Raw genomic sequence first — 6,000 nt, 5'->3', positions numbered from 1 at the left:
TGAAGGGATTGTATTTAGATAGATAGATAGATAGATAGATAGATAGATAGATAGATAGATAGATAGATAGATAGATAGATAGATGGATGGATGAATGGATGGATGATACTTTATTCATCCCAGAGGGAAATTCAAGGTATCCAGTAACATTTTCGCATTGCACAAGATGAATACAGAAACTAAATAGCATTATACGTTTAAAAAACTAAAATACAAAATACCAAAAGAAATAAAACATTACCAATAAGAGCAAGTAATAGAATATACAGCTCTCAGTGTGGGAGGTAGTACAGTTGTCAGTAACCAGTCACAGTGCAAATAAGAGTGTAATGAGCAGTGCAAATACTTTGTGGACAGTTACATACATGTGCAGTGTGTTTAGTGGTATATGGTAGATAAAAAGCATAGTATATTACATGATAGGCATAGTTAAAGTATATATCAGTACATATCAGTATTTACAGTGCTAACACTGACAAGTGCATACTTCCCTTGTTGCAGGTTATTTTCTACACCTTTATAACCCCCCTATATAAGTTTGCCCTTAAGGACCCCTAAATATACAAAGAACCCTTCAGGAACATTAAGTTTTTTAAAAATGTGGCCACATTTCAATTCAATGTTATGTATGTAGCAATTTTAACAGTAGGTATTACTACAAAGTAGCTATAAAGAGGGCAGCATGGCGGCGGTGCAGTGGTTAGCACTGTCGCCTCACAGCAAGGAGGTTCTGGGTTTGAACTCCAGGTGCTCCAGTTTCCCCCAAAGACATGCAGTTAGGTTAACTGGCTATTCTAAGTTGCCCATAGGTGTGAATGTGTGTGAGTGGTTGAGAGGAGAAAACCTCTATAATAATCCAGTAAAAGGCAATGGGAAACCATAACTGTAAATTTCCCTAGAAACTTTGATGGCTGGAAGAAAAAGCTGCCAGATTTTTTCAAAACATAGTGATATGCCAAATAGACAGATAGATAATTATAAAGATATCTAGATGTAGATTTAGATCCATAGTGACCAAGCCACAGTGGTGAGGAAATTCTCTCAGAAACAAGATAGGAACAAACCAACGAGAGGAAGCAGATTTTGGATGACACTGGATCAGATTTGATCATTACAGTAAACACACTGCATGTACAAAAAGAAAAAAGTAGAAAATTAATCATAAATATCCATAATTTCAGGTACAAGCATTATATATATATAACTTTAGTGTTTATTATTATTATTATTATTATTATTAATAATAATAATAATAATAATAATAATAATAATAATAATAATACTTACCCCATTTCCAGAAAAGTTGGGATATTTTCCAAAATGCAATAAAAACAAATATCTGTGATTTGTTAAGTCACGTAAATCTTTATTTAACTGCCAAAAGTACAAAGAAAAGATTTTCAATAGTTTTACTGACCAACATAATTGTATTTTATAAATATAGATGAAGTCAAAATTTGATGCTTTTAGCACACTCAAAAAAAGTTGGGACAGAGGCGAAATAAGACTGAAAAGTTTACAGGATATTCAAGTAACACCATTTTGAAAAATTCCACAATAAGCAGGTTAATTGGTAACATGATTGGGTATAAAAGGAGCAGCACTAAAGGCTCAGTCTTTGCAAGCAAGGGTGGGTTAGGGCTCACCTCTTTGTGCCAAAATTCATGAGAGAATTGTTAGGCAATTCAAAAAGAACATTTCTCAATGCAAGATTTTAGGTCTTTCAAAATCTACAGTACATAATACTGTGAAAAGATTCAGGGAATTTGGAGACATCTCAGTGTGTAAAGGGCAAGGTCACAAGTCACTGCTGAATATGCGTGACCCTCGAGCCCTCAGGCAGCACTGCCTGAGAAACCATCATGCTAATGTGACAAATATAGCCACATGGGCTCGGGAGTACTTCAGAAAACTGTTATCACTTAACACAGTCCGCTACTGCATCCATAAATGCAACCTGAAACTGTATTATGCAAGAAGGAATTTTATACAAGGGGAAGCCATGGCATAAAGGTTAGAGAAACAGCGTTGGGACCAAAAATTCACTGGTTTGATTCCCTGGACCAGTAGGAGTGGCTGAAGTGCCCTTGAGTAAGGTACCTAACCCCTAACTGCTCCATGGGCTGCCCATTGCTGTGGGTATGTCAGGGTCCTGTTGTATGTCATTCTGGATAAGAGTGTCTGCTAAATGCCTGTAATGTAATGTAAATGCCGCTGATTTCTCTGGGCATAAACTCATCTCAGATGGACTGAAAGACAGTGGAAACATGTGCTGTGGTGCCAAAGGTGAACATGACCATCCAGTTTGTTATCAGAGAAAGGTGCAAAAGCCAGCATCTGTGATGGTATGGGGGTGCATCAGTGTGGCATGGGTGAGTTGCATGTGTGTGAAGGTACCATTGATATATTGGGATTTTAGAGAGACAGTCAACAAGGCAACAGCTCCTTCTGTGAAGTCCATGCTTATTTCAGCAGGACAATGCCAACCTTCATCCTGCATGGACTACAACATCGTGGCTTTGTAGACACAGAGTGTGTGTGCTTGACTGGCCTGCTGCCAGTCCAGATCTGTCTCCTATTGAGAATATCATCATGAAAAGGAGAATCAGACAAAGGCAACTACAGATTGTTGAGCAGCTGAAGTCTTGCATCAAGCAAGAATGGACAAAATTTCCAATTGCGAAACTGCAACAAGTAGTATCCTCAGGTCCCATATGATTAAAAGTGCTATTAAAAGGAAAGGTGATGTAATACAATGGTAATAATGCCTCTGTCCCAACTTTTTTTTGAGTGTGTTGCAGGCATCAAATTCTAACTTCATTTTTATTTCCAAAATACAATTAAGTTGGTCAGTAAAACTATTGAAAATGTTGCATGTCGCATTATCTGGATGTCTTGCATGTTACATTATCTACCGTATATGCCTCATTTTGATGAATAATATAAATTCATCTGGGAAAAAATGCAAGGGAATTTTTTTTGGGAAGAAACCTGTCTTTGTGTGCTTAAACTTGAGGCATGAGAAACATGTAGCTGAGCATATGTGGCATTTCTAACAAAGGGGTTTCTGCTATGAAGAGGGTAAAGTGAGAGCAAGTGGGGGCACATAAAGGGAATCACACACACATGCATGGTACATAACTCATAGACTTCAAGGAAAGGCATGTGGTCAAGAGATTCCCTGGGGTCTGTGTCGTTTCTCTGTGTGACTCAATGATGATTTTCTTTCACATCCCTGAAGATTTTGAGCCATTTTGAAATGGCTGTATAATAAGAACAGCTGGAAGAAAAAAAGTGCCTATTTGCAAACAGGGAAAAATAGCATTTATCCACACAGTACAAATACCTAAACACACACACACAAATAAAAAACAGTGCAATGAAATATAGTCACACAATTACAAATTTGAACTTATTACTAAAGTCAGTATCTCACTGGGCTGCGACAGCTTGCGACAAATTGCGAACGTCATTCGTGAGAGAGTTTCAAAAGTGTCTTGAAACATTCACGGGGCTTCTCAATTTCCTTGTGAGTCGCAAAGTGTCGCTCCTTCGTTGCTGAAATTTTGAACATGTTCAAAAAATTTGTGCGACAAAATTTCTCTCAAAATAGTCGCAAATGTGTCGCTGGTGTCGCAAAGCTGTCACGAACCCTTCTCAAGTCAGTTTCCATGAAGTGAGATACTGGCTGAACCTTTATTTTTCCTTCTTTAGCTTGTTATATAGCATAGCATAAAATATTGGTTTTGTTTACACAATATCGTAGTTTATCTAAATCAGGAAAATTATTACTTGCTAAACCATTCTGTAATTAAAAACAGAAGACAGGTTTGCTAATAACCTAGCTAATTTAGATGAATAAAATTATTGTTTAATTAGTTTCCTAGCAAGTTAGTTATCATTTGGGTTAGTACACTCTTAAAAAGTATGTGTTAAAACTGACAAACTGTGTTAAATTCTTTCATATCAGTGGATGAGTTTTGGGACAACGCTTGTGTTAATTTTGACACATTCACTGTATAAATGATTTTAATAGAGTGAATGTGTCAGAAAGGTTAAAATGAGGTGTAAACATGTAATATTAATATGTGCTGTCCTTGGCTACACAGATTGTGTTACAAAATATGCCTAAAACCCTACACAAAAAAGTGTTATTTGACACAAAATTAGTAAATGACAATAATACACTGTGACTTCAACACATTTATGATGATGAAGTACCAACAAGCTTCATAGAATAACCCACAATAAGATTCACAGCAACTAAACTGCAGAATAACAATACAAATTGATAACAGAGGCAGCACGGTGATGTAGTGGTTAGCACTGTCACCTCACAGCAAGAAGGTTCTGGGTTTGAGCCCAGTGGTCGACGAGGGCCTTTCTGTGTGGAATTTGCATGTTTTCCCCATGTCTGTGTGGGTTTCCTCCGGGTGCTCCGGTTTCCCCCACAGTCCAAAGACATGCAGGTTAGGTTAACTGGTGGCTCTAAATTGACCGTAGGTGTGAATGTGAGTGTGAATGGTTGGTTGTCTCTGTGTCAGCCCTGCGATAACCTGGTGACTTGTCCAGGGTGTACCCTGCCTCTCGCCCATAGTCAGCTGGGATAAGCTCCAGCTTGCCTGTGACCCTGCACAGGATAAGCGTTTACAGATAATGGATGGATTCATAGAACAGAATTCAATAGAATTTCAGCAGGAATAAAGGAGATGTCAGACAAGACAGATGTCTCTCCAATTTCATTTGGCAACATGACACATCAAATCAATCAAAGTCCTTCCCACACCATGTGGCGCATAGGGTGGCGCTGATCTCCGTTTCCATAGCCCTCGGCCTCTCACCTATTACATAGCTAGGGTTACAGTTGGGGGCCAGTCTTCTGGTAACCACGAGAGTCTGACACCCCACTAGCATCTGTATTGCAGCGTGCCTTGCCAGACGGCAGTAGGTACCATTTTTATGATGGTCTTTGGTATGACCCGACCATGAGTAGAACTCGCAATCTCCCAATTGAGAAGCAGATACGCTAACCACTAGGCCAACTCACGGTAACATGACACATAACCACACCTTATACATTTAACTTATTTCAGAATTTTGTATCTTGGATTAATGCAGTTCTGATCATCCAAGGACCCAGAAATCACTGGCTGAGGATCTTCAGATTGATCCATTTTCAGCAGAATAAATTAATAAAATGTTCACATTTAGTCAGATAATGTTACTTTTCCTCTTTTTAAACAATATTTTTACACAAAGCATTAGCTGATATCACAGCTCATTTCCCTCTCCCAACATAAAAATCTATACACTTAATATTGGGTAACACGAGGCTGCAGTTACACATTCATTCACCAACATTCTTACAGGTCTGAACTGTATTTTCATGGGAAATAATTGAATTAAGTATTTTTGTAAACTGATGGACAAGTTTGTTAGCAAGCTAGCTAATATTGGTAACCTATTATGTTAACACTTAACCTGATGCAAATAGTACATATTTTACAGGCCTCTGCCTAAAAATAATTGCATCAAAAAATAAACAGTTTAATCTTTTTATATATTCTTTTACCCTTATTAAACTGCCAGACTCTATGAATGAACCTATATAACATGCACAAAAACAGGTAGTTAGCTATCTAACTGCTAGTAAACATACTGTATATACATAGATTAACATTGTCAGTGATTTATTTAACAGTAGCCATAAATGTCAAAATATAACAGTCATAACCGCCATTTTGTTTAATGCTACCATATGGTAAGTAGCTAGCTTAGTATGCAGTCAGTTTTATACCAAACTTTTGAGAAAGTTTCTATGTAACTATAGTGATGTTTCAACACATTTTGCTTAAATATCAGTGCACATTTATAATCAGACTCAGCAAGTGGAGGTAACAATTTTTAAAAAGTAGTCTTTTTATGTGAAGGACTACTTTAAACTGCTAATCATTTACCTCGAGTAAATGGTGCAATCCTCTTCAGTGTGTTCTCCTGCAA

The sequence above is a fragment of the Neoarius graeffei genome, chromosome 15 (assembly GCF_027579695.1).
Source record: "Neoarius graeffei isolate fNeoGra1 chromosome 15, fNeoGra1.pri, whole genome shotgun sequence".
Taxonomy (NCBI): Eukaryota; Metazoa; Chordata; class Actinopteri; order Siluriformes; family Ariidae; genus Neoarius; species Neoarius graeffei.
The sequence above is the reverse complement of the archived record's forward strand: the minus strand, read 5'-3'. Positions refer to the sequence as shown.